Genomic DNA, 6,453 nt, shown 5'->3' with positions numbered 1-6,453 from the left:
GAGGGTGTGTGCATGTATCCTCGCTATCGGAGGACATTTTGAACATTTCCTGTAACAAAGTGTTTGATGTCACGCGGGTACGCTCTGTTGCTGTGTGTTTCCATTCCATGATTAATGTGATTTGAAAAGAAGTAATAAAATGAGCTCTAACAGGGAAAGTAAGCGTTTCCGGACACATGTCCACATAACATATTTTCTTTCTTTGTGTGTGAGAAATGTTTCCTGAAAGTTTGGCCGTATCGTTTTGTAACATCCTGTATAATGCATGAGAAGTTCTTATACACTGAGGTGATAAAAGTCATGGGATAGCAATAGGCACATATACAGATTGTAACACGGACACAAGGTATAAGACAGCACTTTTCTTCAGAGCTGTCATTTGTAGTCAGGTTGTTCATTTGAGAAGGCTTCTGATGTCACTATGGCCTCCAGATGAGAATTAACCGATTCTGAACCCAGAATGGTAGTTGGAGCTAGACGGATGGGACTTTCCACTTTGAAAATTATCAGAGAATTCAATACTCTGAGACCCACAGTGTCAAGAGTGTACCAAGAATAGCAGATATCAGGGATTACCCTCTCAGTGTGTATAATGCAGTGGTCAACGGCCTTGACTTAAGGACTGAGAGCAGTGGCATTTGCAAAGGGTTGTCGTTGCTAAGAGAAGAGCAACACTATTTGAAACAACTACATAAATAATTGTGGGGTGTACGACAAATGTATGTATTAGGAGAGTGTGGCAAAATTTTGCGTTAATGGGCTATGTCAGCAGAAAACCGACGGGAGTACCTTTGCTAATAGCACGACATTACCTTCAGCACCTCTCCTGGGGCCATGATGATATCGGTTGGACGCTTGATGACTGGAAGACCGTGTCACGGTCAGACAAATGCTGATTTTTGCTGGTAACAGCTCATGGAATGATCTGAGTGTGGAGCAGATCCCACGAAGCCGTGGACTCAAATTATCAACATGGTACTGTGCATGCTGATGGTGGCTCCATAATGGTGTGGGCTGTCTTTACATGGAATGGTCCTCTGGTCCAACTGAAGCTGTCATTGACTGGAAATGGTTACATTTGGCCACTTCCGTGGGGACCATTTGTCGCCATTCATGGGCTTCCTATTCCCCTAACTATGATGGAAGTTTTACGGACAACAGTGTGCCATGTCACTAGGCCACAACTGTTCGCGACTGGTTTGAAGAACATTCTGAAAAATTTGAGCAAATGATTTGGCCGGCAAGATCAGCCAACATGATTCCCATAGAAACATTCATGGGATAACCTCCCCTACAACATCGTTACAAGCTCTTCAGACTGTTTCTCACCACCCAGTATACGAAGGTTGGGACTTTTTGGCAACTATTTATTTACAGGTCGTATAAAATAGATACGTGTTTCAAAGTTTAACTGACCTTCAAAGTAGTCACCAGCATTGTGTATAACCCATTGCCAGCGATGTGGAAATCGTAGGATACTCTTAGCAGTGCCAGTTGTGTTGACAGTTTGAGCGGCGCGGTCTATTGCCCGACGAATTTGTAGCAGTTCTGAAGCGAATGCTGTGAAGTGATACCTTCAGTTTAGAAGTCGAGTTGAACTCACGAGGGCTTAAGTCAGGGGTGTGCAGTAGGTGGAATAGCACTTAACAGTCCCATCAGTCAAACAAATCAGTAACAGCTTGCACTGTACGTGCTTGAGCATTGTTCTGCAAAATGATGGTCAGGTTCTGCAGAAAGTGTCATCACTTCCGTCTCTATGCTGTTCATTTTTGGAACACAACTTATCACCAGCTCGGGTCAATCAGGTGCTGCAAGGTTTCTTGGGGAATGGCAGCCCATTCTCCACAGAGTGCTGCACTGAGGAGAGGAGAGGTATCGATGACAGTTGGTGAGTCTTGGCACAAATTCGGCGTTACAAAACATCCCAAACGTGTTCCACAGGATTCAGGTCAGGACCTTGTCCAGGTCAGTCCATTATAGGGATGTTATTATCGTGTAACCACTCCACAACAGGCCGTGCATTGTGAACATGTGCTCGATCGTGTTGAAAGATGCAATCGCCATCCACGAATTGCTCTTCAACAGTGGAAAGCAAGAAGGTGGTTAAAAATCAGTGTAGGCCTGTGGTGTGACAGTGTACGCAAAATAACATGGGTTGTAAGCCCCCTCCATGAAAAACACGACCACACCATAACACCACCGCCTCCGAATTTTACTGTTGGCCCTCCACACGCTGGCAGATGACGCTCACTGGCCATTCGCCATACCCACACACTGATTCGTCACTCAACACGGCGTTTTTGCACTGTTCAATCGTCCAATGTTTACGCTGCTTACACCAAGCGAGGCGTTGTTTGGCATTTACCGGCGTGATATGTGGCTTATGAGCAGCCGCTCGACCATAAAATCCTAAGTTTTCTCACCTCCTGCCTAACTGTCATAGTACTTGCAGTGGGTTGTGATGTACTTTGGAATTCCTGTGTGATGGTCTGGATAGATGTGCGCCTATTACACATTACAACCCTCTTCAACTTGTAAGTAGTCCGTTTAGGTTTTTATGTTGGCAAGGCCACGTAGCGCTCTGTACGAAAATCACTGGCTGTGCTGCCTGCAGTCTGTGGCTGGTTGGCATTGTTGAATTATTCGGTATTGTAGTGTTGGGCAGTTGAATGTGAACAGCCCGTAGCGTTGGGCAATTGGAGGTGAGCCGCCAGCAGTGGTGGATGTTAGGAGAAAGAGATGGCGGAGTTTTGAGAGCAGATGATCTGGACGTGTGTCCATCAGAGAGAGTAAATTTGTAAATATATATATAACAGTGTGCAAAATTCATAATATATATTGTTTGTTCTATATCAAAATCTTTCATTTGCTAACTATGCCTATCAGTAGTTAGTGCCTTCAGTAGTTTGAATCTTTTATTTAGTGGCAGTATTGGCGCTCGCTGTATTGCAGTTGTTCGAGTAACGAAGATTTTTGTGAGGTAAGTGATTCGTGAAAGGTATAGGTTAATGTTACTCAGGGCCATTCTTTTGTAAGGATTATTGAAAGTCAGATTGCGTTGCGCTAAAAATATTGTGCGTCAGTTTAGTGTTGATCAGAATAAGTAAAGAGAGAAATGTCTGAGTACGTTCAGTTTTACTCAGCTGATTGAAAATCAAATAACATAAGGGGTTTATCAGCACAGTAATTAATTAACTTTTCTAAGCAGACGTTTCAAACTGTCGGCGGTCTCTGTCAGTGAACAGCCGAGGTCGGCCTGTACGCTTTCGTGCTGTACATGTCCCTTCACGTTTCCACCTCACTATCACATCGGAAACAGTGGACCTATGGATGTTTAGGAGTGTGGAAATCTCGCGTACAGACGTGTGACTCAAGTTACACCAAACACCTGACCACGTTCGAAGTCCGTGAGTTCCATGGAGCGCCCCATTCTGCTCTCTCACGATGTGTACTGATTACTGAGGTCGCTGATATGGAGTACCTGACAGTAGGTGGCAGCACAATGCACCTAATATGAAAAATGTATGTTGTGATCACACAGTATGTCAAAGGTAGTGCAGTGAGAAAGTAGTGTAACACAGGATTACCCGGAGTTCATTTACCCATTTAGTGACTTGCGACAAACGTCGCACATAATTTCGAAGCTTTAGGAAACTTTTCCTCGCTGGCACCTACTAGAAGACAATGAAACGAAAAAAAGTTCATCGTTCACTACCTTTTCGCCGTTCATGCGGCAAGATCGTGGCATCAGGCATGACGTTTTGATACTTCGTAACTACTAACTGTGTTCGTGGCACATTGCAGATGTGCTACGGAATGTACCTGCAACATTATATCATTATATGACACACAGTTCAGGAGATATGACGTCCTAAACATTGAGCTGCGTGTAAACGGAACTGCAGTATGAAATTCGATATACAGGTGAACCCTCATTTTACGGACTATAAGACGCGATTTTTTTCTTCGAAAAAGTGCCTCCAAAGTTCGTGTCTGTCCTACACTAGAAATTAATATAAAATGTCGTGTTTGATTTAAAATTGCCGCCAGCCTTAAAAATGGCCATATATTCGATGCCACAGGAAACCTCCCTCTATCTGGCAACGTCGGATTCAACTGGCAGCAGCAGTGCACCGATGTCGCGAACACGAGTAGCAGGGATTCACAAGCTTGCTAACGCTGTCTCCCTCCCTCCCCACCACACAAACCCAGTTCACTGCCTAACGCCTTAGCCTATGATGCTTCATAGTCCATTGTGGCGTCTCCGCACTCCAACCGCATGCTGCTATTGTCCACGCCGAAGAGCAGCTACTGCCACAGCTCTCGCAATGGAGTTGAGACACGATGCGCGATGACGTAGGTCCCCGTTGGTGAACGGGAGACAGAAATGCGAACTCATACGATGGATGCTTCTCCTCATTTAAGATTGAATGATTCATTGCCCGGATATGCAGTAGTTGTCCAATATTATCTCATCCGCATCGTACACACCACCAATTGCGAGGAAACATTGTCATTATCAGTCTTCTCTTACGTTGTTGGCTCGTTACTATGGAATTGCTGAACCTATATGAAGCGCGAGATCCACAGATACTGTTTGATCACGTCTGAGTGAACCTACGCCCTAATGTTAAAAAAAATGTTCAAAAGTTCTCTTTTCAATTAATGAAGTAGGTATTTTGATATTCAGATTAAATTGTCCCTGCTGAACAGTCGTTGGTTTACTATCATTGATTAAATCACTTAATAATGTAGTCCACGCTTGATATTTCACTTGGAACGAACAGTTTATTGTTCCTTCGCCGCTAAATACTTTATAACTTTCGCACCACACGCACACGCAGTTGGTTGGTAAAGTCAGTTCTATTAAAATAAGGTCACTTGACAATTACGGCAACTTGACTCTTCAGCGTAATTGTATTATCTTTGTAAAGTCGTGTAATTGTGTCCTACTCGAGACTAAATGAGTGTAGTCCTTTGATATACTATCCACTCTTCTTTTAGTTCCAAATATTTGAAAGTCAAGTCCAATATTCACTAGTTTCGTCAATAAAGTTCAATTAACCCGTTATGCACGGTTAAACGCGCTTATCAGTTCCTGTCTCTGCTTATAAAATCTGTTTCCGAAGGTCGCTAATCACGTAATACAAGAAACACTTCTGAACGCAAAACAATCTCGTCGCGTTCCGTACTCTCAATAACTAAGACAAGAATTGTTATCGCACGTCTTTACAGGACGAGAGCCAGCAAGCGACTTCTTCTGTGAAAGAGTATGGTAGGCCCATTGAATTTCTTCGTTGCACTCTCTTCCACATAAAAGTTATCTCCGACTAACATCACCTTGGACTTAGCTTTCAAGATATTAATAGCAATTATCACTTGGATATTTGTCCATTAATTAAATTTGAGGTTTCTTCCTCCTCTTTTCAAAACAAAAACTCTCAGTGATGTATAATGTTGTTGTAATCAAAACTTCTTGGTGTTGGCTTAGCATAGATGTCGTAGTTGCCAAGATAACTCTTCCATACTTCATATTATGATATTCTGTCTTAATTGACTTTAAGGGGGTCCTTGGGGTGTTATACTATTGTGCCACTGAACATGAACTGAAGGTGATTTGTGTCATTGGTAACAGCACAACAGTTTTGTCACCAGCTAGCTTACTAATGAAAAAAAGGTGTTCATGTGATGGAGGCTATAAACTGAAAGTAATAGCATATTCAGAAGGACATGGAAACTGAGCAGCTGAGCAACTTTTCGGATCCCCACCAATAGAAAAAGAAACACTCACGATTGGTGGGCTGGCAAAGAAGAACTGAAAAAAAAAATGTAAAAGACAAAATGTGCAAATAGTGGACTGAATGTAAAATGGCCAAATATAGAAGATGAAGTATATTAATTGGAAATTTGTGCTAAGTTTGTAATCTTACCCTCCCACACATCACCATCAATTTTCTCTTAGTTTTTTCTCTGCTTTCAAAAGCTTCAAGAGGTGTAAGATATACAAAAGAAGAACTTTTTACCTATCTTCATTTTCTCTTATTGTTGTTGGTTGCAGTTATTGCATCTGAGGGTACATTTTTGCAGCTGAAATTTTGATTTAAAGTTTTGGGTTCTAGATGACTGAATAACTGATGAAGATTTGCCTGTATATTTCTTGAATTTTATTCTTTGTCACATTTTTCAATATCACACTGTCTTCAAAAATTCCACTTAATATTCCAAATTATATTGTTAGTATAGATAAAAAAAAAGGGCTGTCTCCATCAAAGGCACACCCACTACTAGTTATTACATTCTGCAGTACTCACAATATTCCAAAGAGTTTACAAAGCAAAAGAGGTTACAAAATTCCTTGACAAAGGAAGAAAAAAAAAATGTTCAAATGTGTGTGAAATCTTATGGGACTTAACTGCTAAGGTCATCAGTCCCTAAGCTTACACACTACTTAAG

Source organism: Schistocerca gregaria, chromosome 10 (genome assembly GCF_023897955.1).
Source record: "Schistocerca gregaria isolate iqSchGreg1 chromosome 10, iqSchGreg1.2, whole genome shotgun sequence".
NCBI classification, from domain to species: Eukaryota; Metazoa; Arthropoda; class Insecta; order Orthoptera; family Acrididae; genus Schistocerca; species Schistocerca gregaria.
Note: the sequence above shows the minus strand (reverse complement) of the source record.